General features: G+C 46.9%; 1 protein-coding gene across 5 annotated transcripts in view; it reads right to left on the bottom strand.

Annotated features, from left to right (window-relative positions):
• Window positions 1–21409, bottom strand: part of LOC138763967 (dihydropyrimidine dehydrogenase [NADP(+)]-like) — a 1056199-nt gene that overhangs the window by 955416 nt on the left and 79374 nt on the right. The gene's annotated exons all lie outside the window — the stretch shown is intronic.

The following is a 21409-nucleotide window of genomic DNA, read 5'->3' as shown; positions in this document are numbered from 1 at the left end:
GGTGTGGTGATAACAACAAGTGGCCACTCAACAAAAAGAGGTAAGCAGACGCCTGTTTAAACGAAGTTCTGCTATTGGCAACGATAAAATTGTGTGTTGTCACCACTGCAAAAATACTAGTAGAAGTCAATGAATAAAGCTTAAAAAATCCGGGGAAAATCCTGGGGAAAATGGGGGCTAGAGTCCCCTGGAGAAAAATGGGGGTTACAGGCCCCCTAGAGGAATAGGGGTTAGAGTCCCCTAGTAGAGACATAGTTATAAAAGTTAAAAGTCTTGGCCATTTAGTTAACATATTGTATAAGAGTTATTTGTTTTAGTATTGCATAAGAGTTATTTGGTTGAGTATTGTGTTTTACGAGAAAGCATGAAGGTTCGCAGTAGGTTGAAGGGCGGCGAAATTCTACCAGGTGAGAGACTCATTGAATTACGAGGTCTGAAGGAAAAAAGATAGGAACGAAAGATGGAAGGAGAATTAGGGGAATGTCAGGAATATGGGGGATGTGTATGGATTCCTCCATCTGTGAACCAGCAGTAGGAAAAAACAAGGAGTCAATTAATGGTAGGACTACCAAAGGGAGAGGAAGTAAAGGCTATGAAACGGTACGATCAGATACGGAAAGTGCTGCAGAGTCAGGGGAAGGTGCCGCTAGGATTAGAAAAAATCAGGCTTGTATGGTATCTAGGAGAAGCCGAAAGGGAGGCGACAAAGGAGGTACAGGAACATGAGAAAAAGGGACAAGGATCTATCTTGAATAGAAGAAAATTTAAACAACAGAAGGAAGTGAAGGAACAGAGGAGGGCAAATTTACTTAATATGACATTAGCTTGCATGGCTGTGGAAACAAACCTTCAGCATTCTACTAAAAAGGCATCCCCGATCTAAAAAGAGGAAAAGGGGAAGGAGATGACAGGGGAGGTTAAGCCATCAGCCCCACTCTATGCAAAGTTACCAGAGACATGGCCACCACCTTATCCAATTCGCCAGATGCCAGTGATACAGATAAGTGAGGGAATAGTGAATGTCACTGAATTAACAGGACAAGAACTCCAGGAGGTGAAAGAGAGACTTAAAGTAGTTGTGCAGGAAAGTGTGGAGACAATAAAGGAATTGACGAAGGAAATACAGAATGATGTATATAAAGTAAGGGAAACTAGTATACGACTGGAAAAAACAAATGAGAGAGAGCAAGAACAGACACTTGAGAATGCCTTCTCGTTAGGAATGTCAGAGGATCACACCACCCCCACTCCTCACAATAGACAACAGGAAGAAGAGGAGGCAATGAGAGTAGGTGACCCAGTGAGGGTACGATGGCAGCGGGAGAGAGTTCGGAATGAGGAAAGTGAGATAGAGAGTGTAAGTGTGGAGAGCGAGGATGAGGAACAGCCGGTCACTATTAGGGGAAGAATGATCACACACAAAAGACAGGGTCAGGGAAGCGCTCGCTCCCCTTCGGGATGAGTTGCGAAGCCGGGAGGAATTATGTCTCCCAGAAAGATATAGACAGATGCCGCTAATTTATAAGGGACCGCAACTTGGGGAAAGGTATCAACCCTTCTCGTTCATTGTTATGTATTGTGTTTTGGATAATAACCCTGATATTCCTGGTTGCTCGACTGAGCAATGGGAAAAACATTTGACCCATCACATGAAGCATTATAGGGCTAAGCAAGAGGACAAACAAATTACGGAATCTGCACAAGTGCAACTCCTTAAGCTCCAATTGGAAGAGGCTAGGAAAAAGGCCAATGAGGCAAAAAATAATCCCTCAAAGGGTGCGAACTAGATGATTCAGCAGCCACCACAAGGGAATAATTGAATTGGCACCCAGCCCCAAATTGGGCACCGGGTCCCACCTATGGTGGCAGGACTGGAGGTCCAATGGGGGAATTCCGAGAAAGAGGGAGAGGTCGGGGTAATCCACAAATATAGCCAGCCGTATGTTTTGGATGTGGTCAGCCAGGACACTGGAAGAGAGACTGCCCCCTAACATGGGGTCCCCAGAGCACTGGGGGAAGGGGATATGGACCACCACAATATGAGCCTTGGGTCCAGCCCTAGAGATCATCAGTGCCACCCCCGGTATATCAAGCACCTCATACGGCTCTCGCTCCGACGAGACAATTCCCATTGCTGACAGAGGAGGAGCAATGTTACCAGCAGTGACGGGGCCCGAGCACCCAAAAGCAGGTTAGGTTGGCAGACCCCTTCCTGCAGATTAAAGTGATGGACATGGAAGTATTCTTTTTAGTAGATTTTCAACACTTACCGGCGCTGAGTTTCAATCTAAAAAATCATCCTCTAGCGTCCAGTTGATAGGGTTCTCGGGTACACCAGAAAATCTGCCGTTTTCTACACCCCTAGTCACTTCTGTGGCAGGACAGACTTTCACACATCAATATATTCTGTCGGCAATGTGCCCTACTAATCTGTTGGGCGGAGATCTGCTGGTCAGGTGTGGAGCATCGATCCTTTGCGGACCTAGCGGAATAGAGGTCACCTTTCCAAATGGATATTCAATGAACTGTTCATTAACTATGCTTTGTTCCAGTTCTCAGATGCTTTTGTCAGCTGCTGGAGGATCTGCATCTGAGGGACTATGGGCTGACATTTACTGGGAACTGCTGGAACCGGAGAACCCACAGAAGGGAGGGCTGCTAAAGCTTTATAATCAATGGAAGCCGTGGATCCAGATGTTACACCCGTATACCCCTCCCTCTGACCCCCTCCATGTTACCCTCTTTTACGATAGAGATGGGGATGAAATTTATCAGCATGCCTTTTATGAAGAGGTAGAGGGCATGCAATGGGAGATTAATTCGGACTACATAGTGTTAGGAAAGGAGGGAGTAGCCACTACGGTTGCACTGACATCTGAGCAGCTGGAGTGGTATGTGATGGTTGGTGAGGCCATTCCTCATGTCACTCTTGCAATTGGCACTAATCACCAGGGAAAAGATTTGGGACCGATGTGTCGGAACTTGATGTCCTTGAGGGACTGGTCCGATACTCAAATACCAACAGTGCAATTTTCTCCATCTGGTCAGGTCCTCCTTGAGCAAAGACAGATTGAACGCTTTCATGGTAGAGAAAAGATGGATCATCCCGACTCTGCCCCTATGTTAGATTCTCTCCCTGAGGACCTTTGGTCAGTGGGACCAGCAGACGTGGGTTTTTGCCAGCAGGTTGATCCCATAACCTTTGAACTTTCAGATTATACTCCCATTTGGCAGACACAGTATCCCCATAAACCCGAGGCTGAGGTGGGTCTGGCAGATACCATTGATGGCCTAATGTATTCAGGGGTGTTAGAGCATTCGTGTTCGAGTTGGAATACACCCATCTTACCTGTTCCGAAACAGGACACAGGCAAATATTGGATGGCCCATGACTTAAGGCGTATCAATGGTATTGTACGAACACCCACAGTTCCAGTACCAAACCCAGATACCGCCATGACTGCTTTAACCTCTGACCACAAGTGGTTCTCCTGTATAGATTTAGCAAATGCTTTCTTTTGTTTGCTGCTGGCAGAACAGTTTAGAGATGTGTTTTCGTTTACGTATAGAGGTATAAAGTTACATTATACTCGACTCCCGCAGGGCTTTATCTTATCCCCAGGGATTTTCAATCAGGTTTTGAAAGAACAGCTGGAGGGGCTAGCACTGCCAGGTGGGGTAGTTCTGATCCAGTACGTAGATGACATCTTATTGGCAGCACCTGAGCCTGTCTCCTCTTTGGAGGCCACAAGGCTCCTGCTAATGCAACTGTTCAAGGCATGTTTTAAAGTCTCTCGTTTAAAGTTGCAATGTTCCAGACAAGTGGTCTCCATTTTAGGAAGAATGGTCTCAGCGAAAGGTACAGGGATATACCCTGTGCATCGAACAGCGATACTACATCATCCAAAACCAAAAACAGTTAAGGAAATGCTTTCATTTTTGGGCTTGACGGGTTATAGTAGGCAGTTTATCCCATTGTATGGTGAGTTAACACATCCACTGCAAACTTTGGTGAATGAGCAGGGGATGAGGAATCTGGGGGCTACACTTGATTGGACTGCACAGGCTGAGATGAGTTTTATTCTACTTAAGCAAGCTCTTACAACCGCCATAGATTTGGCGATTCCAAATTATAGAGACCCTTTCTGAAAAAGCACACACAATTAATGGTGTCCTTTTTCAGAAAAAAAGGGGGTGGATGATGTGTGCTCATGTATGTGAGTATCACACTGGATCCGACTAAAGACAGACACCCACCATGTACGAGACATGCAGCAGGGGTAGCAAAAATTTTACAAAAGGTGGCACACATAGTGATGGGACATGCCCTGATGGTATTAACAACACACAGTATTGTAGCATTTGTGAGCTCGACAGTGTTTACAATGACGTCACTGAGGTAGACGAGATTGGAAAAGCTTTTGAATGCTCCAAATATGACGTTTACCCCTGAAGGCATTAACATGGCAGACAATATGGGAGAAGGAGAGGCACACTGTTGTGAAAAGAGGGTTCTAAGGGATATTAAAATAAGACCTGATTTACAGGCTACACCCTTGAGAGAACCAGATAAAACCTTATTTACAGATGGTTGTTGTTACAGACACCCCACGGACGGATTAAAAGGCGCCTATGCGGTAGTACGGAAAACTACAGAAGGATTTGAAGAAATTATTACAGGGACAGTGAGAGGAAAGGAGTCAGCACAACTGGCCGAACTACAGGGAATGATAGCAGCATTAGAATGGGCAGAAAGAGAGGTAAATATATATACAGATTTGGCATATGTGGTAGGGACAATACAGGTTGAGCTTAGTCAATGGATTAGAAGTGGGTTTTTAACAGCAGCAAGGACCCCAATTAAACATGAGAAGGATGTTAGGAAATTGGCTGAGGCCCTCCTGAAACCAAAGACATTAGCAGTTATTAAATGTAAGGGCCATGATAAAACAGATACGATGGTAGCTCGGGGAAATCAGGAAGCGGACACGGATGCAAAAAGGACAGAAGGGTATGGCCCTCAGTTTATTATGATGCAGGCAAATAGAATGGCACATGACTTATTGCCACCTTGTGAGGTAGGAGTAATGATTCCGGAACAAGTGAAGGCATCACCCCAGGAAATGATGGTATGGAGAGAAAGGGGGGGCAACCGAAGATCAAGGACTGTGGAGATCAATGGACGGTAGGCCAGTATTACCGTCTGGACTCATGAAACCCCTCCTGGAGGAGGCGCATGGGTTAACCCACTGTGGGAAGAAACAGATGATAAGGTATTTGATACATCGATGGCACCCCTTCCTGCCGGCAATGGTGGAGAATCATATCAGAGAGTGTAAGGTATGTATAACATATAATGTCAAGCGACTGTGAAACCTGACGAAGGACAGTTTCCCTTGCCTAAGTTACCAGGGCAGGAAATTGTAATTGATTACACGGACATGATAGAGAGGGCAAGGGGATATCGATACCTCTTAGTAGCAGTAGATGTGTACACAGGTTGGCCAGAGGCAATCCCTGCCAAAAGAGAAGATGCAAAGATGGTAATTAAGTTCCTAATCAACCAGTATATTCCTATACACGGATTTCCTAGGAAGATCAGGTCAGATAATGGAAGTCATTTTAAGAATGAAGATTTACAGGAGGTAAAAGCGATGTTAGGGTTAAAACATGCCTTTGAAACAGTGTATCATCCACAATCCCAAGGAAAAGTGGAGAGAATGAACCAAACAATAAAATGTAAGATTGGGAAAGTGCAGGCATGGACCAAATTAAATTGGGTGGATGCGCTGCCCCTGGCATTGACGTCAATAAGGAGTTCGGTAAGTTCTGTGACAGGATTTACTCCGTATGAACTGCAAACGGGGCACCAGTTTCCAGAACTGGAGCCGGGATTCATACCACAAAGGAAGAGGTTAGTCCAATGAGATGTAAGCTTTATTATTATAAACTAATGGCTCTGGTATCAGCTTTTTCACAACAGGTTGCAAGTACCAAACGAAATGGTGAAACCCCGATACCATCCGTTGCGGAGTGGGATCTGCTGAAGGTGATCAAGAGGAAGTGGTCGGAGCCCAGGTGGACAGGACCCTACAGAGTGGTGGAGAGGACGTCCCATGCGGTTCGACTACAGGGAAAAGGCGAGACGTGATATCATTGGAGACAGTGAACAGCAACGGACCCACCAACACGGACACTGGAACAGATTCGAACGGAGGTGACTGAGAACCTGTGAAGCAACTACGGACTAAGAATTTTTAACGGGTCCCTTTAAAGAGACTATTGGATTACGGTGACTGTATATCAGTATTTCAAGTGAGATATCTATATCGAAGTCAATAGAATTTAGGGGGTTGTGATGAACACTATGTGGGGACTATGGGTGATGTTGTTCCTAGCCCTTGAAGGGTCTGGAGAAGGAAACAACTGTACAAAGTATTTGTGGTCAGCCTGGGGGGGCCCATAACGAACCGGAACAGTACTTTGAGGATTGGACTGACTTTCCTGAACACTGTGTTGGGGCCCCCACTGGACTGAAGTGTGTTCATAATGGCTAAGTTTATGAGGTTAAGTTTATAAGGGGTTGTTACGTTTCACGCCACATCGAGACAGCTGTCCACAGGAGATAACTTGGTTTTGTGCCCCAGAGGGAGAAAGAGATAAGGAGGAAGGAGACTCAGTACCAATCCTGAGAATCCAGTGGGAATCAATGTGTCCCGTCCCATAAGTTAACGGGTGGTTTGGTTGGTCTCATTTTCATGAGACCAAAAGGGGAACTGTTGGAACCAAGGGGTTAAGTAATCATAGAAAATATGCCTATGTATTATTCATTATGTATTCATTAATCCAGTACTATGTAACAATTTACTATTTACTTCAATTAGACTGTTTAAGGGAAATAGGAATGCAATTAAGTAACAGCCACAGTATGTAGCAAAGTTGGCTGAGTATAGTACGTGTAGAATTTGCTGTCTCCAAATACAAAAGAGAGAAAATGTATGAACCAATTTAGTGGGAATCCTAAGTCATGAGGAGGTGTTGAGTAGAACAGAAGACTATGGCCAGATGAGAACAAAGAAATAATTAGAAATATATGGGGTATGAATTGATTTCTGATCAAGACAACAGGATGTTCTGGCCTTGAGGATTAAGATGGGAGGTATTCTTTCTTTGGCTTGGCTTCGCGGACGAAGATTTATGGAGGGGTAATGTCCACGACAGTTGCAGGCTCGTTTGTGGCTGACAAGTCCGATGCGGGACAGGCAGACACGGTTGCAGCAGTTGCGACGGAAAATTGGTTAGTTGGGGTTGGGTGTTGGGTTTTTCCTCCTTTGCCTTTTGTCAGTGAGGTGGGCTCTGCGGTCTTCTTCAAAGGAGGTTGCTGCCCACCAAACTGTGAGGCGCCAAGATGCGTGGTTTGAGGCGATATCAGCCCACTGGCGGTGGTCAATGTGGCAAGAGATTTCTTTAGGCAGTCCTTAGATAACTGCAGAGCAGGAAATTGCTTGAGATAAATCTTATGCAAGGAATCTAGCAAAGAAAGCCAACTTTTGTTCAGTGTAATAATGTTGATCTATATAAACAGAAGAAACTGAACAGTCGGTGTGAGTCTTGGGGAATAGCTCACTGAGCAGGTGACCTATGAACTAACGACTGAACCTGAGCTCCGTTAAGCTTTATTCTTGTGCTGTGTAATAAACTGATTGTTAAACCGAATACCTTCTCCTATCACTTCATTCAACGAGAACACTGGACTCAGATGACACATAGACTAAATTGAGGGTAGGGTAAAGCCAGAATCCGACACCTATTAATTCAGACGCCTTCCTGCTTTTTACTCAAATCTTGAAGAAGGGTTCAGGCACAAAATGTCAGTTATACATCTTTACCATCTATTGGCACTGCAAGACCTGCTGAGATTCTCCAGCAATTTTGTATTTTCACAGTTCCTAGAGAGAGAGAGAGAGAAGGAGCAGAAAAGAATTGAATAGAATGTGTATTGTGAGGAAGGTTTTTGCTACGTTAGAATGGAAACTATGGGGTGTTTTCCTTGGAACAAAAATTTTAAAGGACATTTAGGGGTCGTGGTGGAAGCAAGCACATTAGTAGCTTTTAAGAGACTTCCAGATAGATACATGGGACAGGCAGGGAATAGAGAGAAATAGATCACATGCAGGCTGAAATACTTAGCTTAATGTGGAATTGTTCCTGTGCTGTACTGTTCTATGTTAACAGACCTCTGCAAGATCTTGCCTGATTTCAATAGGATCAACAGAAGGAAACTGTTCTTTTTGGTTGATGGTTCAAAGACAAGTGGCACAGATTTAAAATTGTAGGTGAATGGTACAAAGGGAATATGAGGAATATTTTTTACTCAAATTTCCTGCAGTTAGAATTTGATAGGATGGTGGAAACAGAATCAGTCAGTGCCTTCAAAGGTGAAATGCCACTAAAAATAGAATCATTTGGCAGATAATGGATAATAAAGAGAAAGAGACTGAAACTGGACTTACCTCTCTAACTTCTGCCAGGAAGATCTCACTGTTAACTGCCTAGCTCTCTTTTCATCTCAAGTGACACATTCGCCATCAGGTACATCATTAGTATCCCATCTGCATTTCCATTTCCATTTACACCAGTGTAACAGTTCCTCGGTCACTATATCTGCCCCCCCACCAAAGCCCCTTTTCCATTGGCACCCAGTCCCAGGAATTAACTGAGAATTTACTAGAATAGTGCCCAGTGGAAAAGGAACACTGTCTGGATGCCAGTATCAAATGATGTCATTTCACACTGGGGATTAACTGCCTCTAGCCCGACTCATATGCCCAGTGTTGGCTGATAAAAACCAGTGGAAAAGAGACCCGTTTCCAGTTGAAGGTAGATGTGAACCCTGGGGATGTGTGTGTTCAGGTGAAAGGCAATTAGTGTTCCAGTTAAGGATGGCCCAGTGGAAGTGTGACAGAGTAGATAGATATGTTTTTGGAAGATAAATTGGGAAAGGTTTGTTAAAGTAGGTTACGTACAAACACCTTAAAACAGATCTTATTTGAAATACTGGAGCTCTGCTAATGCTAGACATATCGGCTCCACAGCCTTTGCAAAAGCTTTGGAGAGTGCCCAAGAGACTTCACTAATGGATTGTTGTTTACAAAAAGGCAACAGTTGAACGATCTTGTCGGAGCCACAGATTGTCTAGAGCTGATCTAAGAGGGTCATGTGGCTTGGCAAGCAGAGAGTCGAAAAGGCTTTTTCCTCTGTGAGAGAGAGAGAGAGAGAGAAAAAGAGTGAGAAAGAGAGAGAGATCAAGATCGATCACTTCTACGGTGTTACAGCCAGCAACAGCAACTGGGCTGGAAGAGGACAAGCTGGCAAACTCGTGGAAAACCCCATTGGGAAGACAGATTGCGAGTTCTTCATTCGGCCGAGTCAAAGCCCTTGTGGTTCATGTGATAGGAGAGAACTGGCTGTCTAATGTTTCACTGGGAATAAGTGAAACAAAAAGAAACTCTGTGGTATCTGGTTAGGAAAAGGGGAGATGCAGAGAGACTTGGGTGTTGCTGTGCATCAGTCAATGAAAGTGGGTATGCAGGTGAAGCAGGTGGTGAGGAAGGCAAATGCTATGTTGGCGTTCGTAGCGAGAGGATTTGAGTACAGGAGTACAGAGATCCTGCTACAGCTGTACAGGGCCTTGGTGAGACCACATCTGGAGTACTGCATGTAGTTTTGGTCTCCTTATCTGAGGAAAGACATCCTCACCATGGAGTGGGATGCAGAGATAATTCAGTGGACTGATACCAGGGATAGAAGAACTTGCATATGAAGAAAGGTTGGATAGACTAGACTTGTATTCTCTGGAATTTAGAAGATTGAGGGGGGATCTTATAAAATTCTTAAGAGTTTAGACAGACTAGACGCAGGTAGGTTGTTTCTAATGCTGGGAAAAAGCAGAACCAGGGGTCACAGCTTAAGGATAAGGGGGAAGTTTTTTAGGACTGAGATGAGGAAAAAAAATTTCTATCAGAGGGTGGTGGATCTGTGGAATTTTTTTGCCACAGGAAGTAGTTGAGGCCAGTTCCTTGTCAATATTTAAGAGTAGGTTAGATTTGGCCCTTGTGGCTTAGGGGATCAGGGGGTATGGGGAGAAAGCAGGAACCAGGTACTGATCAGCCTTGATCATATTGAATGGTGGTGTAGCTTGAAGGGCCAAATGGCCTACTCCTGCACCTATTTTTCTATGTGACCTGAAAGAAAGAGGTTATCATCGGGAGAACCCTGAAGGAGGCAAGTTTCGTCAGCAAGACACTGGAGTGGCTGATTAAAAAGGAATCAGCTGTGGATGTCCTGGAACAACAAATCTCTCTCTCTGAACTGACAAGAACCTTCTTGAGTGGTAACCATTTACCTTTCATGGACCAAGCCTGGTGAACTTTATTCATGTTAAATTCTGTGCATAGTATAAGAATTGCCTGTAACCTGTGAACATGGAGGAATGAGAAGTGAGATTGGACTGTGAATCAAAGAACTTTTCTGAACTTACACACACATTACACACACGTACGCTTAGAATTAGAAGGGGGTCAATAGTGATAAGTTAAAGTGTGATTCTGTTTTCATGTTTAAAGATAATTAAAAGTAAATTTTGTTTAAGTAACCATTTGTCTTGGTGAATATCTATTGCTGCTGGGTTTTGGGGTCCTCTGGGCTTGTAACAGAAGCAGCATGGCTTCCTATCATGCACTGCCAATTAACTGCAATGGCAGTGGAAAAGGGGCTTGAGACAGCTGTCTGCAACCATTGTACTTTCACCAAGGTTGTGAATCTGAGGCGCCTGCAAGCTCACACCAAGACACAAGAGAAACTTGTCGGTGAACTACTCTTTGCAGACGATGCCGCTTTAGTTGCCCATTCAGAGCCAGCTCTTCAGCGCTTGACGTCCTGTTTTGCGGAAACTGCCAAAATGTTTGGCCTGGAAGTCAGCCCCCCCACATCTCCATCGGGCACACAAAACTCAAAACAGTCAACCAGTTTACCTATCTCGGCTGCACCATTTCATCAGATGCAAGGATCGACAACGAGATAGACAACAGACTCGCCAAGGCAAATAGCGCCTTTGGAAGACTACACAAAAGAGTCTGGAAAAACAACCAACTGGAAAAACCTCACAAAGATAAGCGTATACAGAGCCGTTGTCATACCCACACTCCTGTTCGGCTCCGAATCATGGGTCCTCTACTGGCATCACCTACGGCTCCTAGAACGCTTCCACCAGCATTGTCTCCGCTCCATCCTCAACATTCATTGGAGCGCTTTCATCCCTAACGTCGAAGTACTCGAGATGGCAGAGGTCGACAGCATCGAGTCCACGCTGCTGAAGATCCAGCTGCGCTGGGTGGGTCACGTCTCCAGAATGGAGGACCATCGCCTTCCCAAGATCGTGTTATATGGCGAGCTCTCCACTGGCCACCGTGACAGAGGTGCACCAAAGAAAAGGTACAAGGACTGCCTAAAGAAATCACATTTGTAGTGGCGGCTACTCTGCTCCTGCAATAACACACTCAACCAGACGGGTTGAGCTCAGTGACCACCGCCAGTGGGCTGATATCGCCTCAAACTGTGCATCTTGGCACCTCACAGTTTGGCGGGCAGCAACCTCCTTTGAAGAAGACCGCAGAGCCCACCTCACTGACAAAAGGCAAAGGAGGAAAAACCCAACACCCAACCCCAACCAACCAATTTTCCCCTGCAACCGCTGCAACCGTGTCTGCCTGTCCCGCATCGGACTTGTCAGCCACCAACGAGCCTGCAGCTGACGTGGACATTTACCCCCTCCATAAATCTTCGTCCGCGAAGCCAAGTCAAAGAAGAAGAATTCTTGTACATTCTCAAGTAGTTACAAATAAACCAGAAACCTGTTTTTCTACAATTGTTTTGTTCAAGGAACAACCTGTAACCCTTGATTGACTGCAAGACTGAGTGCTTTTGGCACCTCACAAGCCAACAAAAATAAATCTGAATGCTCTTTATGTTACAATGTACCTCAAAAACATGTTGGTTCTGGCTCCATTTGTTGCCGAATATTCCGATTCTCTCCAATGTAAAGAGTTCAAGTGACTCAATCCAGTCTGTGACCATGATCTCTGATAAGACCACAAGACACAAGAGTAGAAATAGACTATTCAGCCCATCGCATCTGCCCCACCATTTAATCATAAGCTGATCCATTTTTCCACTCAGCCCCACTGCTTTGCCTTGTCCCCATAATTGCTGATGCCCTGGCTAATCAAGAATCTATCAATCTCAATCTTAAATACCCCCAATGACCTCCACAACTGCCTATGGCAAGAAATTCCACAGATTTACCACGCTCTGGCTGAAGATCCCTGCTCATTCTCCTAAATTCCAAAAACTACAAGCCAAGAGCTGTCAAATACTCCATGTATAGCCCATTTTTTCCCACTGGTACCCTGTCCCAGGAATTTACTGGGACAGGGTCTAGTGGAAAAGGAACATTTGTAGTGGCGGCTACTCTACTCCTGCAATAACACACTCAACCAGACGGGTTGAGCTCAGTGAGCAGACTAGTTTATTGCAGGCTGCTGGGCTGAACTTGTACTCCCAGCCCGGACCTGGCTGAGAACTGTGCTGGAGGGCGGTGATGTCACCCGGGCATCACGTGGTCCCCAAGCGCAGGTTTCTGAGCCCCAAGCTGGAAGGAAGGGAAACCCCTCCCTCCCATTTTGGTCGGTTGCCCCGCCGCGTGGCTTACAAGCGGGGCCGGTTCCCCTGCCTTGTGGTGAGCTGCCACACAGCTCCCCCCCCCCCCCCCCCCGCAGAACTGGCACCAATGTCCTTTTTTGCCAGGCAGCCTTGCTTCTTGGGCTGGGCAACAACCACGTGCTCAGTGGGATAAAGGTGCGCTAGCTTCAGCCTGCCAAAGGTAAACAGCTCATGCCTGCCGCCCAAGTACAGTGTGAACGTCGAATCGGAAAGCTGTATAACCCTGTACGGACCCTCGTACGGTCACTCCAGAGGTGCCGCAGTCGGGCCCCACCGAATGAAAATGAACTCCACAGAGAACGTGAGACAGGTGGATGCCATGCCTGGGCAGCGATGGGGGTTCAAAGTAGTTCATGTGTCGACTGCTGGGAATTGTGAGGTGCGTTGACGAGCTCACCAGGTAGTGCCAGCGGCGCACCGTAGACCAGCTCAGCTGATAACGCCTGCAGATTTTCCTTGGGAGTGGAGTGGATGCCTAGGAGCATCCAAGGCAGTTCGTCTGTCCAGTCAGGACCAGTGAGGCAGGCCATGAGCGCCGACTTAAGGTGGCAGTGCAGACGTTCGACCAGTTCATTAGCCTGCCAGTGGTAGGCCATGGTGCGGTGTAGCTGTTACCCCAACCTGTTGGTGAGCTGTGCCCAGAGCACAGATGTGAACTGGGCCCACCGATTGCTGGTGAGGTAAGCCAGGACGCCGAACCAGGCGACCCAACCACGCGACAGGGCTTAGGAGCATGAGTCGGTGGAGACGTCTGGCATCGGGATCACCTCAGGCCAGCGAGCCGTGCGGTCCACCCCCATAAACAGGTAACAGTTGCCTCACAAAACAGGTAAGGGCCCGATGATGTTCACATGAATGTGGCTGAACCATTCCCAGACGTGCTCGAACTCCTATATGGGCACCCTGGTGTGCCTGTGCATCTTGGACGTCTGGCAATGGGTGCATGTTCTGGCCCAGCCTGCGATCTGCTTCCACAGCCCATGCCATATGAACCATCTGCCACCATCCGGACCGTGGACCTGATGGACGGATGTGAAAGGTCATGGATGTGACGGAAATCCTGCCTGCGCCATTGCTGTGGAACCACTGGCCGCGGGGTGCCCAAGGAGATATCGCACAGGATTGTGCCTTCGCCGCTCGGAGTCGGGAGGTCTCGGAGCTGCAGGCCGGTGATGGCGGTCTTGAAGGCCCTCATTTCCTCATCAGCTTCCAGGTCCCAGGTGAGCTGGTCGAAGTCGAGGCCGAGCGTCAGCGCGCAGATGGCCGGTCGCGAGAGTGCATCAGCAATCACATTGTCCTTCCCCGCCTTGTGCCGAATGTCGGTGGTAAACTCCGACACGAAGGAGAGGTGATGCTGCTGGCGGGCCGACCAGGGATCCTTTGCTATCATGACCACCTGGGTGAGGGGTTTGTGGTTGGTGAGGTTGGTAAAAGTCCTCCCCTCCAAAAAATAGCAGAAATGCCACACCACCAGGTGCATGCCCAGTAACTTGCGGTCGAAGGCACTATACTTGTGTTCTGGCGGGCGGAGCAGGCAGCTGAAGAATGCCAGCGGCTTCCAATGCCCATTCACCTGCTGCTCCAGGACGGCACCGACGGCTGTGGCAGAGGCATCGACAGAGAGTGCCATATGCAGGTTGGTGTGTGGGTGTGCGAGCATAGCGGCCTTCGCAAGGGCATCCTTGGTGGCCTCGAATGCAGTGCAGACTTCTGGGTTCCAAGTGAGCATCTTGTGCTTGGCTGCGATAAGGGCGAACAGCAGCTGCATGATGCGCGCAGCTCCCGGGATGAAGCGATTGTAAAAGTTGACAATACCCGCAAACTCCTGCAGCCTCTTGAGTATGTTCGGGTGTGGGAACTCCCTGATAACGCCAACCCTCGCAGCGGCGGGCATGACTCCTTTGGCTGTGATGGTATGGCCCAGGAACTGCATGGACTCTTTCCCGAACTGGCACTTGGCCAGGTTGATGGTAAGGCTGAAGTCGGCCAGCCAGCTGAAAAGGGCACGTAGGTGGGCCTTGTGTTGCGCTTGATCCCTGCTGGGAACGAAAATGTCATCTAAGTAAATGAAGACGAAATCCAGATCCATGCCTACTGAGTCCATGAGGCGCTGCAAGATCTAAGCGGCGTTCCTGAGCCCGAACGGCATGCGCAGGAATTCGAACAGGCCAAAGAGGGTGATGATGGCCATCTTGGGTATATCCTCAGGATGCACCAGGATCTGGTGATATCCGCGCACCAGGTCAACCTTGGAGAAGACCCTCGTCCCGTGCAGGTTGGCCGTGAAGTCCTGAATGTGTGGGATGGGGTAACGGTCAGGAATGGTTGCCTTGTTGAGCCATCGATAGTCAGAGGCTTTCGGGACCAGGTGGAGCGGTGAGGCCCATGGGCTGTCGGATCACCAAATGATCCCCTGCTCCAACAGGTGCGAAAACTCCTCCTTCGCTACCTGGAGCTTGTCAGATGGGAGCCGGCGTCCCTTGGCATGAACCGGCGGGCCCTGGGTGGGGATGTGGTGGAACACCCCGTGGCACGGCGAGGCAGTGGAGAACTGTGGCTCGAGGAGTGTCAGGAACTCGTCCAGGATCTGCACGTGCTGATTGTGGCCATCTGCGGGAGGTGTCGAGGCGAACGGCCTGGAAGGTACGAGCGTCCACCAGGCACCTATCTTGAATGTCCACCAGAAGCCCGTGTGCAAAGAGGAAGTCTGCACCCAGGATGGCAGTCGGGAGGGACTAGACGGTAAACCTCCACGTGAAATACTGTTGGCCGATCTCGAAGTGGACTGCCTTGTCTCCATAAGTCCGGATTGCCATTGCGTTGGCCGCACGGAGATTAGGTCCACGAGGTCGGTTCCTGGATTCGATGGCCGTGGCCGGGATGACACTGATCTGGGCTCCAGTGTCAACGAGGAAACGCCTGCTGCTGACTGAGACCCACAAGTGGAGAAGGCTGTATCTTTGGCCAGCCGCTGCAGCCATTAACAGCGGTCAGCTTGGTCATTTCCCTGGAATGAGCAGGGCTGACAACACTTCCGAGCCTTGGCTCCCCAGCGCTGGTGGTAGAAGCAGAGGCCTGAAGTGGATGCTGTGGCCTTGGTTATGCTCTTGGGGGCCCCTGCAGGAGCCAGGTGCTCTACCGCAGCACTAGGGGCAAGCTTGGTATGGTCGTGCCCGTGCCTCGTGACCTGCCATAGCTCTTGGGCCTTCTGGGCGACCTTCCTCGGGTCAGTGAAGCTCTCCTGAACCAGCAGCGGGCAGATGTCACCGGGCATATGTTCGAGGAAGATGCGCTCGAAAAGTGGGCAGTTGATGTGCTCACCCATGAGTGCGAGCATCTCGTCCATCAGGGACCTGTGTCCCATTCCCCCACCCCCCCAGGGCATCAAGGTCCAGCACTCAAGCGGCACGCTGGTGTCCGGATAGTCCGAGGGACCCGGTAAAGCACTCGCTTGATGGTCTCGTACTTGTCCTTGGCGGGTGGGTGCTGAACAAGGTGCAGCACGCATCTGGCATTGGCCTGGTCCAGGGCAGCGACCACATGGTAGAATTTGGTCGTGTCAGACGAAATTTGGCAGAGGTGAAACTGGGCCTCCATGTGGCCGAACCAGGTCTCCGGCTCCTGAACCCAGAATTCAGGCAGTTTCACAGCAATAGTGCTGATCCCAGGATCGCTCATGATGGGTTCAAAGATGTTTGAACCAGTCGTGGTCACTAATTGTAGCGGCAGCTACACTGCTACTGCAATAACACACCCAACCAGACAGGTTGAGCTCAGTGAGCAGACTGAATGATTGCAGGCTGCTGGGCTGCACTTATACTCCCAGCCCAGACCTGGCTGAGAACCGCACTGGAGGGCGCTGACATCACCCAGGCATCATGTGGTCCCCAAGCACAGGTTTCTGAGCCCCGAACTGGAAGGAAGGGAAACCCCCGACGGTGCCATTTTGGCTGGCTGCCCCACCATGTGGCTTTCAAGCGAGGCCAGTTCGCCTGCCTCATGGTGAGCCGCCACACATTATCCAAACGCCAGTGTCAAATTAAGTCATTTCATGCTGGAGATTAACCACCTCTACCCCTCCTCATATCCAGCATGCTGATAAAATCAATGGAAAAGGGACAGCAGAAAGTCACCTGGCTCCAGCTGAAGGTAGAACACTCCAAACCCCGGGGATGTGTGTTCAGTGGAAAAGAAATTGGTGTCCCAGTTAAGGGAGGCCCAGTGGAAATGGTAAAAAGGGCTTCCTATCCCGGGACACTGCACAGCCAATTAAATGGGATGCCAGAATCATCCTAGTTAACCTCCATTGAGCCCTCTCCAACTGTTCAGAATACTCCAAGTGAAGTCTCACCAGTGCCTTAGAAAGCCTCAACATCACACCCCTTACCAACCTGGGCTAGATCATATCATGGGCGCTTATCTGATTATGTAGCCCCAGGTGCATCACCTTGTCAAAGGCCTTCTGAAATTCCAAATACACAACATCCACTGCATCTCCTTTATCTATTGAAATGAATGGCAGCACTGCATTTGCCTTCTTCACCACCAACTCAACATGCAAATTTACCTTCAGGCTATCTTGCATGACAACTCCCAGGTCCCTTTGCATCTGGGTATTTTCAATTTTATCTGCTTTTAAAAGAATAGTCCACCCTTTTATTTTTTTCTCCACCAAAGTGCATGACTGTACACGATCTGACATTGTATTTCATTTGTCCAAGTCCTACAGCAGCCTCCCTGCTTCTTCAACACTACCTGCTCCTCCATCTACCTTTCTCATCTGTAAACCTAGCCACAAAGCCATTCATTACATAATCCAAATAATGAATATACAACATCAAAAGTAGCAACACCAAAACCGACCCCTGTGGAACACCATTAGCAACTGGTTGCAAACCAGAGTGTGATCCTTGTATTCCAACTCTCTGCTTCCTGCCAATCAGCCATTGCTCCACCCCATGCTAGCTCATATCATGGGCTCTTAGCTTGTTATGTAACTTATGTGCAGCATCTTGTCAAAGGAGTTCTGAAAATCCAAATGCAAATCATCCACTGCATCTCCTTTATCGAGCCTGCATGTCGCTTCTTCAAAAGAATTCCAGTAAATTTGTCAAGCAAGATTTTCCTTTAAGGAACCCATGATGGCTTTGTCTCTGTTGTCATGTCCCTCCAAATACTCTGTAACCACATCTTTGACAACCGACTCCAACATCTTCCCAACCACACACAAAGAGTCTATAATTTCATTTCAACTGCCTCCACCCCTTCTTCAAGAGTGGAATGACATTTGCAATTTTCCAGTCCTCTGGGACCATACCAAAATCTCCACCACTACTTCTTTCAGAACACCAAGGGTCGAAGGGTACAATCGATCTAGTCTGGGAGATTATTCATCTTAAGCCAATTCAGCTTTCTGAGCTCGTTCACCCTTTAAATAATAACTACACTCCCACCTTTCTTCCCTGATACCCCTCGACATCTGACACACTGCCAATGTCTTCCGCAGTGAAGACAATAAGAAGATATTCATCGAGTTCCTCTGTCATCTCCTTCTCTCCCATTATTATTTCTCCTGCATCATTTTCTAGTGGTCCTATACCTACTCTCACCTTTCTTTTACTCTTTATATACTTGAAGCTTTTTGTATCCTCTTGAATATTATTTGCTGGCCTACTTTCTTACTTCACCTTTTCCCTCCTTATGAGTTTTCTAGTCAGCTTCTGCAAGTTTTTAAAAACTTCTCAATCCTCTACCTTTCCTTCCACGTATACCCTTCTCTTGTCAGCCACAGTTGTGACATTCTTCCAGTTGAATATTTCCTCTTTTTTGGTGTGTATTTATTCTGTATTTTCCCATTTCTTGCATTAACTCCATCCATTGCTGCTCGGCTGCCTTTCCTACCAGTGCCCCTTTCCAATCTGACCAGTTCCTCTCTCATGCCACTGTAATTCCCTTTACCACACTGAAATACTGACAAATCTGACTTTAGTTTCCATTTGTTAAATCTTCTTGTCGATGGTGGATAGTAGCTCATAATGTGATGGGCAATCGGACCAATCTGCCACATCTGGCAACTCAACAGCTCATCTTCCCTGTATCTGACAGGGTTTGTTCTGCATAGATGCCCACATCACCTTTCTATTGCTTAAACTGAGATAATTCAAATACGTATCCTGACTTACAAGAAAATAACCTGTTCTTAGCATCCATGCAGATACCTACAGTGGCAACGTTGGCCAGTAAGATGACATCATTTTTTTTTAAATTAAGATGTACTGCTCAGTAACAGGCTATTTTAGCCACGAGTCCATGCCGCTCAATTTTGTTTTACCCATCTAATTAACCTACATCCCCAATAAGTTCTGAACCGTGAGAAGAAACTAGAGCCCCCAAAGGAAACACATGCAGACACAGGGAGAACGTACAAACTCCTTCAGAATCCGAATTTACTATAAAGAAATTTGGTGTTTTGTGGAAGAAACACAATTGCCTATTCATTTTCTACCATCTCACTACATCGTTGTTAGGAAATAAATAAATAATGCTCATGGTGCAGAACTAGTAAGTGAGTGTCCTTTTAATCATAAAATTAGGAATCCGATTGCAGAGGGGAAGAAGTGAGTGCTCGCCTTTAGTCTCCTGAACCTTGAAGAGGGCCTGATCTGGGTGGTGGGGGTCTTTTAGGATAGAGGCTACTCTTTTTTTTAAAGACAACACATCATACAGATGCCCTTGTAGGAGACAGTGCGGGATTCGAACTCAAGTCCCGATCACCGGCACTCCAAAAGCATGGTGCTATTCGCGACGCCAACCATGCCAGTCTTAAAAGTTCTGTGCTTCTCATCCATATTATATTCCAGTACTGTTCAGCAATTGAATTGAAATTATTAGATGCATTAAGAGTGTAAAATGTTGTTTTGCATGCTTTCGAGGTATGTCAACACATACACAGAGCAAGAGGTAGCACAAGAATAAAGACAAAGGATAGCATATTAAAACAAAACTGCAGTGAAAAGTGTCACGTCAGACCAAAGTGCAAGCTATATTATTTAAGAGAGCAGTCCAATTAGAGGGCAAGGCATGATCTCCTCATTATCCAATTCCGCCTTGTTAACGATTTCATATCCATTCTAGTGTCATCCACTGCCATCAGACGTTACATTTTTCAGGACTTACAGCTCTGTATAATAAATCTCTGACTGGGTGGCTCTCGTGACATTCATCACACGGTCCACCTCTGATTGCACCCACGTGTCTTCTTGCCAAATCCACTTGTAACCATCACAAGACTTGCCCTCAGAGAAAACCACAAGTTCGCTGCTTGCGATTTGGAATTGTCCCTTGACTGAAATGCTTCATACACGAGCAGCATTACACACACTTTCAAACCTTTATTGTGCTGTATCAGGCTGAGCCGGAATGTTAGCTGGAGCTGCTGAAGGCTGGCATGGCCAACTTCATTAGTGATAAAGTTGTAAATAAAAACGATAGCCAGAAAATGACAATGAACAAAAGAAAACAGGCAACTGAAGTTGGTCCATTCAAAAATCTTAGTGATCAAACTGAACTCAACATCTGTAATGTCTCTTAAATGACACTTTCTTTCACCTTTCTTAGGATTGGAAAGATGTTTGATGAGGATTGTTATTGTCCAGTCAACAGTTTAATTTGTTTGGGGGTGGGGGGGGAAATATTATTAATCAAATGGGTCCCACAGTAATAAGTACAAGTTTCACAAAACTAATTCTTCAACTCTTTTAGAGGCCATCAGCAAACTATTCTTCTACTGCTCTCTAACTCCAATGAATGTTTTCGGTTTTTCTTTATACCATCTAGACAACTGCTAAAGGTGCTTACATTTGAATATAATAGTCAGAGATGTTTTATTTATTTTCTTTACAGCACAGTAGAAGCTGATTCCAGCCATTTCAACCCAACTTCACCCAAAATAACTGACTATCCTGTATGTTTTGAAGGGTGGGAGGAAATTACAGTCATCAGTGGATTTGAACCCAAGTCGCTGACACTGTGATATCGTTGCACTACCCACCACGCTAACCATGCTGCCCGAGGAGAGAGGGAAAGAATTAAAAAGGTACGTGGAACGAGCTGCCAGTGGAAGTCGTAGCAGTGGGGACAATTGTAACATTCAAAAGACATTTTGATAAGCACGTGGCCCAAATGCAGGAAATTGAACTAGCTTGGTAGACTTGAACACATTGGACTGAAGGCTCAACTGTTTTCAACTGCAAAACGTGTCAATTGAAGATATCAAAATATCATTACTGAATTTGCTCCACAATAATTGTTTCTGGTTCCTATATCTAGGAATGCTGTGTGTCAAAGAGCAGGCAACTTGGGGGGGAGGAAGAGAAGCCTCATTGGTTGAAAATTGGCCAATCGTGCTGAATCGCCAACAGCTTTGTAAAATTGCCCTCTCATTTACTCTGGGGAAACTGCCAGCCATATGAAACTAAGGTGCATAGGTTTGCAACAAGAAAGGAAAGCTGCTAACACATTTGACCTCTCCCTCCTCCACTGGAGGACCTTGGAGTCATACTGCACTGTCCAGATGTGGAGCCCAATCATGTGAACTGAAAGACTGGATGAATTTCATAGTTGTACCCAA

Source organism: Narcine bancroftii, chromosome 5 (assembly GCF_036971445.1).
Source record: "Narcine bancroftii isolate sNarBan1 chromosome 5, sNarBan1.hap1, whole genome shotgun sequence".
NCBI lineage: Eukaryota > Metazoa > Chordata > Chondrichthyes > Torpediniformes > Narcinidae > Narcine > Narcine bancroftii.
This window is presented reverse-complemented; position numbering and strand designations above follow the sequence as displayed.